Genomic DNA, 19,942 nt, shown 5'->3' on the forward strand with positions numbered 1-19,942 from the left:
ATCCCAGGAGATGGTGATCCCGTGAGCTATATATATATATATATATATATATATATATATACACTGCTCAAAAAAATAAAGGGAACACTTAAACAACACAATGTAACTCCAAGTCAATCACACTTCTGTGAAATCAAACTGTCCACTTAGGAAGCAACACTGAGTGACAATCAATTTCACATGCTGTTGTGCAAATGGGATAGACAACAGGTGGAAATTATAGGCAATTAGCAAGACACCCCCAATAAAGGAGTGGTTCTGCAGGTGGTCATCACAGACCACTTCTCAGTTCCTATGCTTCCTGGCTGATGTTTTGGTCACTTTTGAATGCTGCCGGTGCTTTCACATTTTTTTGAGCAGTGTATATATACAGTACAGACCAAAAGTTTGGACACACCTCCTCATTCAAAGAGTTTTATTAATTTTCATGACTATGAAGGCATCAAAACTATGAATTTACACATGTGGAATTATATACATAACAAACAAGTGTGAAACAACTGAAAATATGTCATATTCTAGGTTCTTCAAAGTAGCCACCTTTTGCTTTGATTACTGCTTTGCACACTCTTGGCATTCTCTTGATGAGCTTCAAGAGGTAGTCCCCTGAAATGGTCTTCCAACAGTCTTGAAGGAGTTCCCAGAGATGCTTAGCACTTGTTGGCCCTTTTGCCTTCACTCTGCGGTCCAGCTCACCCCAAACCATCTCGATTGGGTTCAGGTCCGGTGACTGTGGAGGCCAGGTCATCTGGCGCAGCACCCCATCACTCTCCTTCATGGTCAAATAGCCCTTACTTTCAAAGTTTTCCCAATTTTTCGCCTGACTGACTGACCTTCATTTCTTAAAGTAATGATGGCCACTCGTTTTTCTTTACTTAGCTGCTTTTTTCTTGCCATAATACAAATTCTAACAGTCTATTCAGTAGGACTATCAGCTGTGTATCCACCTGACTTCTCCTCAACGCAACTGATGGTCCCAACCCCATTTATAAGGCAAGAAATCCCACTAATTAAACCTGACAGGGCACACCTGTGAAGTGAAAACCATTTCAGGGGTCTACCTCTTGAAGCTCATCAAGAGAATGCCAAGAGTGTGCAAAGCAGTAATCAAAGCAAAAGGTGGCTACTTTGAAGAACCTAGAATATGACATATTTTCAGTTGTTTCACACTTGTTTGTTATGTATATAATTCCATATGTGTTAATTCATAGTTTTGATGCCTTCAGTGTGAATCTACAATTTTCATAGTCATGAAAAAAAAGAAAAGTCTTTGAATGAGAAGGTGTGTCCAAACTTTTGGTCTGTACTGTATATATATACACTGCTCAAAAAAATAAAGGGAACACAAAAATAACACATCCTAGATCTGAATTAATTAAATATTCTTCTGAAATACTTTGTTCTTTACATAGTTGAATGTGCTGACAACAAAATCACACCAAAAAAAAAAATGGAAATCAAATTTTTTAACCCATGGAGGTCTGGATTTGGAGTCACCCTTAAAATTAAAGTGGAAAAACACACTACAGGCTGATCCAACTTTGATGTAATGTCCTTAAAACAAGTCAAAATTAGGCTCAGTAGTGTGTGTGGCCTCCACGTGCCTGTATGACCTCCCTACAACACCTGTGCATGCTCCTGATGAGGTGGCGGACGGTCTCCTGAGGGATCTCCTCCCAGACCTGGACTAAAGCATCTGCCAACTCCTGGACAGTCTGTGGTGCAACGTGACGTTGGTGGATAGAGCGAGACGTGATGTCCCAGATGTGCTCAATTGGATTCAGGTCTGGGGAACGGGCGGGCCAGTCCATAGCATCAATGCCTTCGTCTTGCAGGAACTGCTGACACACTCCAGCCACATGAGGTCTAGCATTGTCTTGCATTAGGAGGAACCCAGGGCCAACCGCACCAGCATATGGTCTCACAAGGGGTCTGAGGATCTCATCTCGGTACCTAATGGCAGTCAGGCTACCTCTGGCGAGCACATGGAGGGCTGTGCGGCCCTCCAAAGAAATGCCACTCCACACCATTACTGACCCAATGCCAAACCGGTCATGCTGGAGGATGTTGCAGGCACCAGAACGTTCTCCACGGCGTCTCCAGACTCTGTCACGTCTGTCACATGTGCTCAGTGTGAACCTGCTTTTATCTGTGAAGAGCACAGGGCGCCAGTGGCGAATTTCCAATCTTGGTGTTTTCTGGCAAATGCCAAACGTCCTGCACGGTGTTGGGCTGTAAGCACAACCCCCACCTGTGGACGTCGGGCCCTCATATCACCCTCATGGAGTCTGTTTCTGACCGTTTGAGCAGACACATGCACATTTGTGGCCTGCTGGAGGTCATTTTGCAGGGCTCTGGCAGTGCTCCTCCTGTTCCTCCTTGCACATAGGCGGAGGTAGCTGTCCTGCTGCTGGGTTGTTGCCCTCCTACCACCTCCTCCACGTCTCCTGATGTACTGGCCTGTCTCCTAGTAGCGCCTCCATGCTCTGGACACTACGCTGACAGACACAGCAAACCTTCTTGCCACAGCTCGCATTGATGTGCCATCCTGGATAAGCTGCACTACCTGAGCCACTTGTGTGGGTTGTAGACTCCGTCTCATGCTACCACTAGAGTGAAAGCACCGGCAGCATTCAAAAGTGACCAAAACATCAGCCATGAGGCATAGGAACTGAGAAGTGGTCAGGTCACCACCTGCAGAACCACTCCTTTATTGGGGGTGTCTTGCTAATTGCCTATAATTTCCACCTGTTGTCTATCCCATTTGCACAACAGCATGTGAAATTGATTGTCACTCAGTGTTGTTTCCTAAGTGGACAGTTTGATTTCACAGAAGTGTGATTGACTTGGAGTTACATTGTGTTGTTTAAGTGTTCCCTTTATTTTTTTGAGCAGTGTATATATATATATATATATATATATATACTGTGTGTACTTGAAGCATATGTCTATGGTGGGTGGGAGGAGGTGCATAGAAGGGTTACTGTGTAGCCTGTGCTACTAGTAGGCAGCAGCTTTTACTCACACACAATTTGATGACAACTGCTGCAACCTCTCCTCACTGAGGTCACTGACTGGCTGGTGAGGTTGCAGCATTCACACTTGGAGGGCGACTAACACTTTTCCCCCACAGGTACACCTGCAAGAACTACGGGCCCTCTTTTAACCTCTCTGCAATGGAGTTGGAAGCAAGAATGAGACTCACCAGCAATCTGAACTGGGCTTTGGTACTGCCTGGTACCTCAGTACCAAAGCCCACTTCGGATTCCTATTTTAAATTACTATTAAATACGCAGATATAAATATAGTAGTAATTCCTGAAAGTCTTGCGCGACTTTGGCCGATACAAACTATGGCTTCATTGAGCTAAGGCTACTTTCACACTAGCGTTTTGGTATTACTTGTAAGGCCTCTTGCACACGAACGTATTTTCTTTCCGTGTCCGTTACGTTGTTTTTTTGCGGACTGTATGCGGAATCATTCACTTCAATGGGTCCACAACAAACGGAAGTTACTCTGTTTGCATTCTGTTTCTGTATGTCTGTTCTGGAAAAAAATAGAACATGTCCTATTATTGTCCTAGTATTGTCCATTGCGGACAAGGATAGTACTGTTCTATTGGGGCCAGCTGTTTCGTTCCGCAAAATACGGAATGCACACGGATCCGTTTTCAATTTTGCCGACCGCAAAATACATATGGTCGTGTGCAAGAGGCCTAATTTTGCTTTCAGTGAGTCCAATGGCAACATACAGTCCTGATCAAAAGTTTAAGACCACTTGAAAAATGGCAAAAAATCATATTTTACATTGTTGGATCTTAACAAGGTTCCAAGTAGAGCTTAAACATGCAACAAGAAGAAATGAGAGTGAGACAAAACATTTTTTGAGCATGCAATTAATTGAAAATAACGATTAAACTGAAACATGCTGTTTTTCAGCTGATCCAAATTTTAGGACCACATGCCTTTAAAAGGCCAAATCTGTGCAAAGATGTGGATTCATTGTCATTTTCTGTCAGGTAGTCACACGTTGCGATGGCAAAGGCAAAAAAACGGGTTGTTGAACTGCATAAGCAGGGTCTTTCACAGCGCGCCATCGCTGCTGAGGTGGGACGCAGTAAGACAGTCATTTGGAATTTCTTAAATGATCCTGAGGGTTATGGAACAAAAAAGTCAAGTGGAAGACCCCAAAAAAATTCATCAGCACTGAGCCAATTGGCTGTCCGTGAAGACACTGGACGATCCTCGACCCAAATTAAGGCCCTTACTGGTGCTGACTGCAGCCCTATAACCATCAGACGGCATCTGAGACTGAAGGGCTTCAAAAACAAAAAAGTCTTCAAAGACCTCGTCTCCTTGAATGCCACAGAACTGCTCGTTTGGACTTTGCAAGAGAGCACCAAACATGGAACATTCAAAGGTGGAAGAAAGTTTTATTTTCTGATGAGAATTTTTTTTACCTTGATGGTCCTGATGGTTTCCAACGTTACTGGCATGACAAGCAGATCCCACCTGAGGGGGCGCCATTATGGTCTGGGGTGCTTTTTCCTTAAGTGGAACAATGGAGCTTCAGGAAGTGCAGGGGCGTCAAACGGCCGCTGGCTATGTCCAAATGTTGCAGAGAGCATTCCTCATGACTGAGGGCCCTCGTCTGTGTGGTAACGACTGGGTTTTTCAAGAGGACAACGCTACAGTACACAATGCCCGCAGGACAAGGGACTTCTTCCAGGAGAATAACATCACTCTTTTGGCCCATCCTGCGTGTTCCCCTGATCTAAATCCAATTGAGAACCTTTGGGGATGGATGGCAAGGGAAGTTTACAAAAATGGACAACAGTTCCAGACAGTAGATGGCCTTCGTGCGGCCGTCTTCACCACTTGGAGAAATGCTCCCACTCACCTCATGGAAACGCTTGCATCAAGCATGCCGAAACGAATTTTTTAAGTGATAAACAATAACGGCAGAGCTACTCATTACTGAGTTCATGTTTGGAAGTTGGATTTCTGTTTTGGGGGGGGTTTAGTTTTTTTTGGAGGTGTGGTCCTAAACTTTTGATCAGCTGAAAAACAGCCTGTTTCCGTTTATTCTAAAAATGTTTTGTCTCACTCCCATTTCTTCTTCTTGTATGTTGAAGCTCTACTTGGAACCTTGTTAACTGCCTCCGGACCGCCTAACGCAGGATCGCGTTCCGGAGGCGGCAGCGCTGCGCAGAGTCACGCATATTCGCGTCATCTCGCGAGACGCGATTTCGCTCAAAGCCGGCCCGCGCATGCGCATCGCGGGCCGGCAAAAGTTAAAGAACAATTTCGTCACCAGCCTGCCAGCAACGATCATTGGCTGGCAGGCTGGCGATTTTAAAAAAAAACGAATCACAAGCCATATAACAGATCATATTAGTAAATATGATCTGTTATATGGCTTGTCTGCTCCTCTGCTGGTCCTTTTCGTCGGTTGGATCCAGCAGAGGAGCAGACTTCACAGTGAGTAGCACCAACACCACACTTTAGCTCCAGATCACCCCCTGCACCCCAATTAACCCTTTGATCACCCCTTTGATCGCCCCTGTCAATCACTTAGTGAAAGACAAAAAGTGATCAGTGTAAACTGTCACTTTTTTTTTTCACTAGTATTGGCTTTTAGGTTTTAGGATAGTTTAGGCCCCTTGGTTAGGTAGTTAGCGATCGGTTAGCGCCCAGCCCACCGCACCGCAGTCACTGATTTGCTGATTAGCGTATCGCTAATCAGCATTTGTACTTTTATAGTATCTGTAAGTGATCAAAACTGATCACGGTCAGATCTATAATAGTATTAGTGTCACTTTAGTTCACCCTCCACCCAAAACGCAGTGTTTGCCCGATCAGGCCTGATCGGTCGCCCACACGTGCGTTCACCCACGCCCGCCCCACCGCAGTGACAAAAAATATATATTTTTTGATCACTGCACATTAACTTTACAAGCACTGCGGCGATAAAAAAAATCAGTTTTGATATTTTTTATCAACCGCAGCGGCCTCCGGTACTTCGCTAGCCTCCCCTTTGTAAGACAGGCTTGCTTTTTTTCTTGGGTAGTCTCAGGGAATACCCCTAAATTTAGTAGTCCAAAATGTCAAACAGGGGGTATTCTTCTGAAGAGGCCTACAGGATTCTGACCCAGTCGGATGAGGAATGGGAACCCTCATCTGACGAATCTAGCGGGTCAGAATATGAACCTGTAGAAAGCAGTGGCTCTCTGACCCAAAGTTCGGACGAGGAGGTGGAGGTCCCTGATAGCACCAGGCGTACTAGGCCCCGTGTCGCTAGACCACAGGTTATGCAGGATCTGCTTCAAGAGCAGCAGAGTGGGGCTGGCGCTGCCGGATCACGTGGTGAGGCATACACCAGCAGCACAGCCCTCCCTGGACCTAGTACCAGCACTGCCGTACAACATGGTGACGTGGCGAGCACCAGAAGGGCAGTTGAAGCTGGTACGGTGGCACGTGCAATAGTTACCCAGTCGCAGCCACCGCAAAGAGCCCCTAGAATCCCTGAGGTGCTGGCAAACCCTGATTGGCAGTCACCAACTTCAGCCGCACCATTAGTTCCCCCTTTCACCGCCCAGTCTGGAGTTCGGGTTGAGACGGCTCATATCTGTTCGGCCCTGGGATTTTTTGAGCTGTTCTTGACTGCGGAGCTCTTGGACTTAGTCGTGGCAGAGACAAACCGGTATGCCACACAATTTATATCCGCCAACCCGGGAAGCTATTATGCCCAGCCTTTCCGGTGGAAACCAGTCCAAGTTTCCGAAATTAAAATTTTTCTGGGCCTTCTCCTCAACATGGGTCTAACTAAAAAGCATGAATTGCGGTCATATTGGTGCACGAACCCGATTCATCACATGCCCATGTTCTCTGCTGCTATGTCCAGGGCACGATTTGAGGCCATCCTCCGTTTCCTGCATTTTAGCGACAACACCACCTCCCGTCCCAGAGGCCACCCAGCTTTTGAGCGGCTCCACAAAATTCGGCCCCTCATAGACCACTTCAACCAGAAATTTGCAGATTTGTATACCCCCGAGCAAAACATCTGCGTAGACGAGTCCCTAATACATTTTACCGGGCGCCTTGGCTTCAAACAATACATCCCAAGCAAGCGTGCCCGGTATGGGGTCAAATTGTATAAGCTCTGTGAAAGGGCCACAGGCTATACCCACAAATTTCGGATCTATGAGGGAAAAGATCAGACCCTGGAGCCGGTCGGTTGCCCTGACTACCTGGGGAGCAGTGGGAAGACAGTCTGGGACTTGGTGTCACCCTTATTTGGCAAGGGGTACCATCTTTATGTGGACAATTTCTACACAAGTGTGGCCCTCTTTAGGCATTTGTTTCTAGAACAGATTTGCGCCTGTGGCACCGCGCGAACTAGTCGCGTGGGCTTCCCCCAACAGGTCGTTACCACCCGTCTTGCAAGGAGGGAGAGGGCTGCCTTGTGTAACGAAGAACTGCTCGCGGTGAAATGGAGAGACAAGCGTGACGTTTACATGCTCTCCTCCATTCACGCAGACACGACAATACAAATTGAGCGAGCAACCCGTGTCATTGAAAAGCCCCTCTCAGTCCACGACTATAATTTGCTCATGGGAGGGGTGGACTTCAATGACCAGATGTTGTCTCCGTATTTAGTTTCCCGACGCACCAGACGCTGGTATAAGAAGGTGTCTGTATATTTAATTCAATTGGCTCTGTACAATAGTTTTGTTCTCTACAGTAAGGCTGGGAGAACAGGATCCTTCCTCAAATTCCAGCAAGAGATCATCAAGAACCTCCTGTATCCAGAAGGTTCCGTGGCCCCATCCACCAGTGTAGTTAGCCGTCTACACGAGCGACATTTCCCCAGTGTCGTTCCTGGTACCTCAACCCAACCGTCACCCCGAAAAAGATGTCGTGTCTGTAGCAGGAGTGGAATAAAGCGTGATATCCGCTATTTCTGTCCTGACTGTCCTGACCACCCTGCCCTATGCTTTGGAGAGTGTTTCCGGAAGTACCACACACAGGTACACCTAGAATAGGGATTGCATCTCACAGGACAGGCACACAGGGCTATTAGGGCCCTTTTACTCACAGCTGCTGCAAACCTCTCCTTTCACCTGGGATAAAGTGCATAACGTACTTCGCCACATCTTTGGGCGATTTGCGCTTTGCACATTGTCCCATGGGGAAGGAGAGGTTTGTTCTATAAAGGTAAAAAAAACTAAACCAAAAAAAAAAAATACCGGTAAGTAAAAAAGTTAACGTTCAGTTAAAAAAGTTAAAAAAAGTTTATATGTTCTGTTCAAAAGTTAATAAATTTATTGCGTTGCGGCCTGGTTTTTTCTTTTTTGTTTTGTTTTTTTTACCTTCCAGGTGAACCAACCGATCGACTAGCTGCAGCACTGATGTGCATTCTGACAGAAGCATTGCGCTGCTGTCAGATTACAAGCAAGTCGGTGTATGCGGCGCTGCAAGACGAGATTTCTCCTCTGCAGTAAAAGATACGTTTGCCGAGGCATATGAGCTGAGGAGGTGGCGGTGTTCATATACTTTGGCAAACACTTTGTATATATAAAAAAAAAAATCCCGGCAAGGATTTATTCATCCACATCGATTGATGTGAATGGAGAAATCTGGTTTGCCAGGGCATACGAGCTAAGTGGGTATGGATGTTGGGCGGAGCTCCTATGTCCTGGCAGACGCCTTTCCCCTCCTTTTTCTTTTTTTGGCAGAGATTTTTTCATCCACATTGATCGATGCGAATGAAGAAATCTGTGCCGTTCATTTTTTTCTTTCAGCCCAGAGGCTGAACGAAAATTTTTTTTTTTATTAACCGTATGCTCAATATAAGGAGAATAGCAGAAACTCCTAATGCTGGGCATACATGTAATGATTGCGGAGACCCTCAAATGCCAGGGCAGTACAAACACCCCACAAATAACACCATTTTGGAAAGAAGACACCCCAAGGTATTCGCTGAGGGGCATATTGAGTCCATGAAAGATTGAAATTTTTGTCTCGAATTAGCGGAAAGGGAGACTTTGTGAGAAAAAAAAAAAAAAAATCAATTTCCGCTAACTTGTGCCCAAAAATTTTTTTTTCTATGAACTCGCCATGCCCCTCATTGAATACGTTGGGGTGTCTTCTTTCCAAAATGGGGTCACATGTGGGGTATTTATACTGCCCTGACATTTTAGGGGCCCCAAAGCGTGAGAAGAAGTCTGGTATCCAAATGTCTAAAAATGCCCTCCTAAAAGGAATTTGGGCCCCTTTGCCCACCTAGGCTGCAAAAAAGTGTCACACATGTGGTATCTCCGTATTCAGGAGGAGTTGGGAAATGTGTTTTGGGGTGTCATTTTACATATACCCCATGCTGGGTGAGAGAAATATCTTGGCAAAAGACAACTTTGTATAAAAAAATGGGAAAAGTTGTCTTTTGCCAAGATATTTCTCTCACCCAGCATGGGTATATGTAAAATGACACCCCAAAACACATTCCCCAACTTCTCCTGAATACGGAGATACCACATGTGTGACACTTTTTTGCAGCCTAGGTGGGCAAAGGGGCCCACATTCCAAAGAGCACCTTTCGGATTTCACCGGCCATTTTTTACAGAATTTGATTTCAAACTCCTTACCACACATTTGGGCCCCTAGAATGCCAGGGCAGTATAACTACCCCACAAGTGACCCCATTTTGGAAAGAAGACACCCCAAGGTATTCCGTGAGGGGCATGGCGAGTTCCTAGAATTTTTATTTTTTGTCACAAGTTAGTGGAAAATGATAATTTTTTTTTTTTTTTTTCTTACAAAGTCTCATATTCCACTAACTTGTGACAAAAAATAAAAACTTCCATGAACTCACTATGCCCACCAGCGAATACCTTGGGGTGTCTTATTTCCAAAATGGGGTCACTTGTGGGGTAGTTATACTGCCCTGGCATTCTGGGGGCCCAAATGTGTGGTAAGGAGTTTGAAATCAAATTCTGTAAAAAATGGCCGGTGAAATCCAAAAGGTGCTCTTTGGAATGTGGGCCCCTTTGCCCACCTAGGCTGCAAAAAAGTGTCACACATCTGGTATCTCCGTATTCAGAAGTTGGGGAATGTGTTTTGGGGTGTCATTTTACATATACCCATGCTGGGTGAGAGAAATATCTTGGCAAACGACAACTTTTCCCATTTTTTTATACAAAGTTGTCTTTTGCCAAGATATTTCTCTCACCCAGCATGGGTATATGTAAAATGACACCCCAAAACACATTCCCCAACTTCTCCTGAATACGGAGATACCACATGTGTGACACTTTTTTGCAGCCTAGGTGGGCAAAGGGGCCCACATTCCAAAGAGCACCTTTCGGATTTCACCTGCCATTTTTTTACAGAATTTGATTTCAAACTCCTTACCACACATTTGGGCCCCTAGAATGCCAGGGCAGTATAACTACCCCACAAGTGACCCCATTTTGGAAATAAGACACCCCAAGGTATTCCGTGAGGGGCATGGCGAGTTCCTAGAATTTTTCATTTTTTGTCACAAGTTAGTGGAAAATTATGATTTTTTATTTTTTTCTTACAAAGTCTCATATTCCACTAACTTGTGACAAAAAATAAAAACTTCCATGAACTCACTATGCCCATCAGCGAATACCTTGGGGTGTGTTCTTTCCAAAATGGGGTCACTTGTGGGGTAGTTATACTGCCCTGGCATTCTAGGGGCCCAAATGTGTGGTAAGGAGTTTGAAATCAAATTCTGTAAAAAATGGCCGGTGAAATCCGAAAGGTGCTCTTTGGAATGTGGGCCCCTTTGCCTACCTAGGCTGCAAAAAAGTGTCACACATGTGGTATCTCCGTAATCAGGAGAAGTTGGGGAATGTGTTTTGGGGTGTCATTTTACATATACCCATGCTGGGTGAGAGAAATATCTTGGCAAAAGACAACTTTTCCCATTTTTTTATACAAAGTTGTCTTTTGCCAAGATATGAGACTTTGTAAGAAAAAAATAAATAAATAAATAAATCATCATTTTCCGCTAACTTGTGACAAAAAATAAAAAGTTCTATGAACTCACTATGCCCATCAGCGAATACTTTAGGGTGTCTACTTTCCGAAATGGCGTCATTTGTGGGGTGTTTGTACTGTCTGGGCATTGTAGAACCTCAGGAAACATGACAGGTGCTCAGAAAGTCACATTTTTGTACCATAGTTTGTAAACGCTATAACTTTTACCCAAACCATTTTTTTTTTACCCAAACATTTTTTTTTTATCAAAGACATGTAGAACAATAAATTTAGAGCAAAATTTATATATGGATGTCGTTTTTTTTGCAAAATTTTACAACTGAAAGTGAAAAATGTCATTTTTTTGCAAAAAAATCGTTAAATTTCGATTAATAACAAAAAAAGTAAAAATGTCAGCAGCAATGAAATACCACCAAATGAAAGCTCTATTAGTGAGAAGAAAAGGAGGTAAAATTCATTTGGGTGGTAAGTTTCATGACCGAGCAATAAACTGTGAAAGTAGGGTAGGTCAGAAGTGTAAAAAGTGGCCTGGTCTTTCAGGGTGTTTAAGCTATGGGGGCTGAGGTGGTTAAGATCCAGCCATGCTAAAAATGATTTTTTGCCATTTTTCAAGTGGTCTTAAACTTTTGATCAGGACTGTATATATACTCTCCCAATAACCTTTGCCGCTATTCGTCTCTTTTTATTACACACGTGTGAGCTGTGGGAGAGGTTCCTATACCACCAGCAATTTAAGGGGTTATACAATATTAATAACTGCCCCTCACAGGGAATATACTTACCTGGGTCCCTGCTCCGCTCCTGCTGCTTCACCCCGTGAATGGATGAAAGCATCCGGGGGGAGCAGTCAATGACAGGCGGTGACGGGGACTAGCCTCCCTAGCAGGCCCGTTGCTATAATAAGGCAGAACAAGCGGCTGCCTTAGGGTGCTGAGAAGGGGAAGGCGGAAAAATGAAACTTTTTTTTTATTTCATTAATCACTTGCATGCCGCCGGCCTCCTGCGGCTGTTCTCCTCTGTGTGGTGGTCCTCATATCTTCTCTCTGGGCTCCCGAGTCCTGACAAGTTGTTTGAGGACCTTTCCCACTCTGCCAATCAGTGGCCGCAGCTGTGTCACGTGTCAGGGCAGTGATTTGGGGGAAAGGTCCTCAAAGTCTTGTCGGGAGCACAGAGAGAAGATACCAGGACCACACAGAGGAGAAGGGGAGCTGTGTTTATGTTTATTTTTACACAACATTAATAGAGGGGGGGAAATGTGACAAGCAGGGGGTGATGTGACATGGAGGGGGAGAAATGTCACATTTCTCCACCTCCATGTCACATCACCCCCTATGTCACATTTCTCATCCCCCTCCATGTCACATTTCTCATCCCCCTCCATGTCACATTTCTCATCCCCCTCCATGTCACATTTCTCATCCCCCTCCATGTCACATTTCTCATCCCCCTCCATGTCACATCACGCCCTCCTTTTTACATCACCCCCGTGCCTGCCTACCATTGGCTGTCCCCCCCCCCCCCAAAACTAATTTTATCTTTTTAAGTCAGGCCTCATGCACACGACCGTTTTTGAGGTCCGCATCCAAGCAGCTCTGGTGCGGACCCATTCACTTCAATGGGGCTGCAAAAGATGTGGACAGCACTCCGTGTGCTGTCCGCATCCGTTGCACCGTTCCGTGGCCCCGCTAAAAAATATAGCTTGTCCTATTCTTGTCCGTTTTGCGGACAAGAATAAGCATTTCTACAATGGGCCGCCCATTCTGTTCCACAAATTGTGGAAGGCACACGGGCGGCTTCCGGTTTTTGCGGATCCGCGGTTTGCGGACCGCAAAAAACATTGCGGTCGTGTGCATGAGGCCTCATGCTGTGATTGAAAATTAATATGAACATGTAAGCTGCTGACAACACAATTTGCAGACTTTTGCTCAACAGGAAATGTACATGATATCTACAACATATGTTGCACTTGTAAAGTATGCTCATATAGCAATCTTGGACTTACAATGGGAAACTTTCCTTTTTCTATAATAAGGAAAAGAGATGTACTCCCTTTCTCACATCCTGATAAATAAATAACATTAACAGACCAATATGTCATGGTGCAAAATTAATGAATATCTCTGCACAAGACCTGAGAATTCAGGTGCGACTACAGTGATGAGGAGTGGGATTGTGGGTTAAGTGAAGTCTTAATTTTCTTGTTTTGACAGATGTTTTGCTTTAACCTTATAAAGACAGATAATTAAAAAAAGATAACAATCAGGACGAGTTTCATTAAAGATTACCCCATGATGACGGAGAGAAAAGCACTAAAAGTCTCTTTCCAGGGTGCTAAACCAAGTGTGTGTATGATGTGGTTTAAAATATCTGTCTTCATCATTTCTTATTAGTCTTCTTATTCCAGGACATCTGCTAAAAGCGCTGTCATAGCTAGAAAACAGCCTTGTGCAGAAATACTTATATTAACCCCTTCCCGACTGCCCACTGGATATATACGTCCTATCTGCACATGCCCCGTGCACAATACACGTATATACATGTGCAGGCAGCGTTTTAATCCCTGCGCTGATCAGGAGCAGGTCAGGTCCCGGCTGACAGACACAGCAGGAACCCAGAGGAGAAGACAGGAGCAGTTTATTACCGTTTCTGCCTTCTCCTGTGCCGGCAGGAAAGCGCTGAACGAGCGCATGGTGGAGGGAGCAGGAAGCCGCTTCCTCTGTTAGTCCTGGCGGTCACGTGACCACCGGGGGTTTCTGGGGCTGAGGCAGGAGCAGAGCTGCAGGGTCTAAGGAGACCCTGATCAGCTCTGCCTGTGTGTCATGCCCCCACAGGGGGCTGTTTTCCCCTGTAACTGGGTGTCCTCCTGGGGGACATATTATGTGCCAAAAAGAAATAAAAATCTAAGTTAAAAAAAATATATAAAAAAATACAAAAAATGTAAAAAAAAAAAAAATTCAGTTGCTAACAGAAACCGTCACCAGTCTCAAACCTATAAATGTTATATATGAAAACGATCATCACAAAATAGGGAACCTATTGCAATAATTAATTTTTGTGTAGTTTTAATATTTTAAAAAAAAGCTATAATTAAAAAAATAGTTTTTAATAATAATTAGCGGTTTTCCTCCAAATTAAACCTAAAAAAAGAAAAAAAACTCTAAAAAACATTCTAATAAGTCCTAAGTGTTAAGTAAAAAAAATTGCAAACATTATTTTGGTAGTCAAACAAATATAAAAAGCTATGGTCATTAAACCACCATCTGCACAAAATCACAAAGGGCTGTTTCACACGAGCGGATGCCATGCGTGTCATCCGCAGCATGAATTACAGCCAAGCCTCGTTTCAGACAGCAGAGACACGGAGCAGTAACATGACTGATAATGCTCCGTGCCTCTCTGTGATCTTTTTACTATAAAATCATGATGACAACTTTATCTCACTGTGATTTTGTAGTAAAAAGATGCTCCGTGTCTCTGCTGCCGGGACCGGGGCTTGGCTGTCATTCACGCTGCGAAAGACACGCACGGCATCCACTTGTGTGAAACAGACCAAAAAGTTGCATGGACATTCGGGCCTTTTTTGGCCTGGTCATGAAAGGGTTAAATACGATAACAATTCACAGAACATTGCATAGCATGATAGATCATCTACAACAAGCAAATGTGACCAGAAAATATGTTAAAAGGTCCACGTGTGCTATACAGAATCCAACACAACAGATGAAAGAGTACTTTATATTAGGCTTACAATGTCAGTCAAACAAGTAACCTAAAACAGGACTGCAATGACACAATGTATCATCTATTGAGTGGAATCCCTGCTTGATATACAGTGCCTCCTGAAAAAGGATGATTATGTAATGTTTCGCAATATATATATACGTACATGTGTGTGAGCATTTTTGTAGAATATACATTACAAATTTGTGTTAGATTTTTTTGTTATTTCATAGTCATGATTGGGTGTTTATTTGACTAATATTGACATATTATAAACATTATCTAAAATATCTATTTAATATCTATGTATCTAATATCTATCTAAATCAGAAAATGACCACACGACCTGCCCTTATATTACTCCTGTATGTAGATATAAACAGTAAACTATTAACTGTAAAATACTATGAAATCACTTACCTGGATGATATCTTTCCTGCTGAATGATGGAAGTACTTGACTGACTTTCTACAAAATGCACTTTGGGAAGCGCTAGATCTGAAGGATCTGGGTCCGGAATGGAGAGAGCAGAGCTTTGTGATGGTCGCTCCTTCGACCTGCAGGCTTAAAAAACACCAGAACTTTAGTAGCTAATATTAGGGTGGCATCACACGGCATCATTTTTGCTAAATAATAAAAAAATAAAAACTTTCTCTAGTGGCAAAAACTCTGCATCTTAACATTAGCTGCAAGCCAAGAGGAAATTATTATTCACAGCACTTTTTTGCCCTCTTCTTCACTTATGGTTTTCGGGTCCTTGACTTTATCATTTATTTCTTTTTTACGCAGCAAACTCTGTCTATGGCATTTCTAGGTTTACTCCAATAGAGAACTCTATGGGAATACACCGGAAAAAGACACCGTACCCAGAGCATGCTGGATTAAAAAAAAAAATTTTTTTTTGTAAATTTCAATCTATTTTACAGTGCAGCTGCTGGTACTGTACAGATGTGATTCACTATCCACCTCCACCATACAGTCACTTCTTCCTGAACAGGTCAACAACCAGTCACACTGCTGGAAATAAGGCTACTTGTGAGCGTCCACCTTTGCTGTCTGGCCCCTCTGCCCTTTAGCTAAAGCTTTTGTCTTCCTTCAAAGAAGCTGCCATCAATTCCTCTGGTTACCAAAGGAACCGTCCCTGAGACTTTAGCCATGCTTCTAATTACCGCAGCCCTGCCGTCGCCTAGACTTTAGCCATGCTTCTAATTACCGCAGCCTTGCCGTCGCTTAGACTTTAGCCATGCTTCTAATTACCGCAGCCCTGCCGTCGCCTAGACTTTAGCCATGCTTCTAATTACCGCAGCCCTGCCGTCGCCTAGACTTTAGCCATGCTTCTAATTACCGCAGCCCTGCCGTCGCCTAGACTTTAGCCATGCTTCTAATTACCGCAGCCCTGCCGTCGCCTAGACTTTAGCCATGCTTCTAATTACCGCAGCCTTGCCGTCGCTTAGACTTTAGCCATGCTTCTAATTCTGTACGGATACAAGCATTTGCATTATCGGTGCAGATCCGTCTGTGCAGATACACCGCAGCCCTGCAGTCCCTGAGACTTTAGCCATGCTTCTAATTACCGCAGCCCTGCCGTCCCTGAGACTTTAGCCATGCTTCTAATTACCGCAGCCCTGCCGTCCCTGAGATGTTAGCCATGCTTCTAATTACCGCAGCCCTGCCGTCCCTGAGACTTTAGCCATGCTTCTAATTACCGCAGCCCTGCCGTCCCTGAGACTTTAGCCATGCTTCTAATTACCGCAGCCCTGCCGTCCCTGAGATGTTAGCCATGCTTCTAATTACCGCAGCCCTGCCGTCCCTGAGACTTTAGCCATGCTACTAATTACCGCAGCCCTGCAGTCCCTGAGACTTTAGCCATACTACTAATTACCGCAGCCCTGCAGTCCCTAAGACTTTAGCCATACTACTAATTACCGCAGCCCTGCCGTCCCTGAGACTTTAGCCATGCTTCTAATTACCGCAGCCCTGCCGTCCGAGACTTTAGCCATGCTTCTAATTACCGCAGCCCTGCAGTCCCTAAAACTTTAGCCATGCTTCTAATTACCGCAGCCCTGCAGTCCCTGAGACTTTAGCCATGCTTCTAATTACCGCAGCCCTGCCGTCCCTGAGACTTTAGCCATGCTTCTAATTACCGCAGCCCTGCCGTCCCTGAGACGTTAGCCATGCTTCTAATTACCGCAGCCCTGCCGTCCCTGAGACTTTAGCCATGCTTCTAATTACCGCAGCCCTGCAGTCCCTGAGACTTTAGCCATACTACTAATTACCGCAGCCCTGCCGTCCCTGAGACTTTAGCCATGCTTCTAATTACCGCAGCCCTGCCATCCGAGACTTTAGCCATGCTTCTAATTACCGCAGCCCTGCCGTCCCTGAGACGTTAGCCATGCTTCTAATTACCGCAGCCCAGCCGTCCCTGAGACTTTAGCCATGCTACTAATTACCGCAGCCCTGCCGTCCCTGAGACTTTAGCCATGCTACTAATTACCACAGCCCTGCCGTCCCTGAGACGTTAGCCATGCTTCTAATTACCGCAGCCCTGCCGTCCCTGAGACTTTAGCCATGCTACTAATTACCGCAGCCCTGCCGTCCCTGAGACTTTAGCCATGCTTCTAATTACCGCAGCAAGACTCGGACTGGCCCACAGGGGTACAGGGGAATCCCCCGGTGGGCCCCTGAGCAAAGTGGGTCCCTAGTCTCCCACCCCCTGCACAAGTGGTACATAACACAGTAGACTTACTGCTCTTCATACATATATTCAATGTACAGCACCTCAACCAGCCGATGTTCATATAAAAAACTTGTTAGATTATTTATTATATTTGAATGTATCCGTATGGTTAACCCCCAAAATAAATTTTACTGGTGGGCCCTACGTACCCCAGTCCGACACTGACTGCAGCCCTGCCGTCCCTGAGACTTTAGCCATGCTTCTAATTACCGTAGCCCTGCCGTCCATGAGACTTTAGCCATGCTTCTAATTCTGTACGGATACAAGCGTTTGCATTATCGGTGCGGATCCGTCTGTGCAGATACACCGCAGCCGCAGCCCTGCCGTCCCTGAGACTTTAGCCATGCTTCTAATTACCGTAGCCCTGCCGTCCATGAGACTTTAGCCATGCTTCTAATTCTGTACGGATACAAGCGTTTGCATTATCGGTGCGGATCCGTCTGTGCAGATACACCGCAGCTGCAGCCCTGCCGTCCCTGAGACTTTAGCCATGCTTCTAATTACCGTAGCCCTGCCGTCCCTGAGACTTTAGCCATGCTTCTAATTACCGCAGCCCTGCCATCCCTGAGACTTTAGCCATGCTACTAATTACCGCAGCCCTGCCGTCCCTGAGACTTTAGCCATGCTTCTAATTACCGTAGCCCTGCCGTCCCTGAGACTTTAGCCATGCTACTAATTACCGTAGCCCTGCCGTCCCTGAGACTTTAGCCATGCTTCTAATTCTGTACAGATACAAGCGTTTGCATTATCGGTGCGGATCCGTCTGTGCAGATACACCGCAGCCGCAGCCCTGCCGTCCCTGAGACTTTAGCCATGCTTCTAATTACCGCAGCCCTGCCGTCCCTGAGACTTTAGCCATGCTTCTAATTACCGCAGCCCTGCCGTCCCTGAGACTTTAGCCATGCTACTAATTACCGCAGCCCTGCCATCCGAGACTTTAGCCAAGCTTCTAATTACCGCAGCCCTGCCGTCCGAGACTTTAGCCATGCTTCTAATTACCACAGCTCTGCCGTCCCTGAGACTTTAGCCATGCTACTAATTACCACAGCCCTGCCGTCCCTGAGACTTTAGCCATGCTACTAATTACCGCAGCCCTGCAGTCCCTGAGACTTTAGCCATGCTTCTAATTACCGCAGCCCTGCCGTCCCTGAGACTTTAGCCATGCTTCTAATTACCGCAGCCCTGCCGTCCCTGAGACTTTAGCCATGCTTCTAATTACCGCAGCCCTGCCGTCCCTGAGACTTTAGCCATGCTTCTAATGTCCCTGAGACTTTAGCCATGCTTCTAATTACCGCAGCCCTGCCATCCCTGAGACTTTAGCCATGCTTCTAATGTCCCTGAGACTTTAGCCATGCTTCTAATTACCGCAGCCCTGCCATCCCTGAGACTTTAGCCATGCTTCTAATTACCGCAGCCCCGTCCCATTCTGTGTGATTCCAAACTGCGCACAGCACAGGTACCGCACTGCCGGCTGGTGGGACAGTCCTCCCAAATACCTTGGAATGTGCTAGTATCCTGAGCGGTACCGACATGGTGCCCTGTATGCCAGGGGCTATGCAGCCCTATCCGGGATAACATCTGCTACAGCCTACTCCTACCCATTAGTACCGCAGCATCATTACCATGGCAACCACAGCGTGGGACTTGGCATCACTAAACATCTTCTCCAGTAAAGTGACAAGTTCCCCCGGAATGTCATAAATAACCCTTTAGTACGCCCTGATACCTACTTGGTTGCTGTGAAGATTCCGTCTTTTCAACACTCTGAAAAGTCTTCTGGAAAGAAATGTGTTCTCTTGTGAGTTGAACGTCCCGGCTTTTCTAGGATGGACGAGTCATAACTCGTGCGGAGAAATGATTCCCATAGTCAGAAGAGAGTACAGAAGAGGGTATTTGCCGTGGTGGAGGTAGAGGACCTGCTGCTGACTCCCTTACCGTGTGTGAACATCTCTTAAGAGAGCCGCGCTACATGTCTCCCCACGGAGGGGCAGGAATGCCAGACGTCAGCAGTGACCACATGGGAGGCTGACGTCACAAGCCGCCTCCTTCCCGCGCGTGTGAGGCACGAAGTCTTCTCAGTCAGTGTGTTCCAGCTGAGGGGCTGGAATACAGTAGCTGCAGCTCTACGCTGCCATCCTCTGCCAAGAGCATTCATTCTTTAGATTACTGCCTACAAATCTCCTCAAACCAGGGGAAGGGGGGCTGCTTTATTTGAAGAGACATTTTCCAGTTCTTATGAGAGCCACTGCCTAGCCTAGCTGGTATTATCACCAGATGCTGAGTTGCTAAACCAGAATTTTTCTTTTTTCTAGACAACTTATCCCAAAATCAGACAGTCAACATTTTTTACTGACAAATTAGAAAACCATGATGAAGATAATAAGTAATACAGGTCTGTAGCTCAATATGCTGAAAACACATCATTACCAGCATTTACTGTGAGCTGTAAAATTATGATTAG

General features: G+C 45.4%; 1 protein-coding gene across 1 annotated transcript in view; it reads right to left on the reverse strand.

Moving 5' to 3' along the window:
- The window catches only part of NR4A3 (nuclear receptor subfamily 4 group A member 3), a 240,368-nt gene extending 220,825 nt beyond the window's left edge, over positions 1–19,543 (reverse strand). Inside the window, exons 1-2 of the mRNA XM_040433015.1 lie at positions 19,212–19,543; positions 15,165–15,308 (exon numbers count right to left, since the gene is read on the reverse strand). The gene's annotated coding sequence lies outside the window, so the exon portion shown is untranslated. The remainder of the gene's footprint in view (positions 1–15,164; positions 15,309–19,211) is intronic.
- Positions 19,544–19,942: the final 399 nt, after the last annotated feature.

The sequence above is a fragment of the Bufo bufo genome, chromosome 5, assembly GCF_905171765.1.
Source record: "Bufo bufo chromosome 5, aBufBuf1.1, whole genome shotgun sequence".
NCBI classification, from domain to species: Eukaryota; Metazoa; Chordata; class Amphibia; order Anura; family Bufonidae; genus Bufo; species Bufo bufo.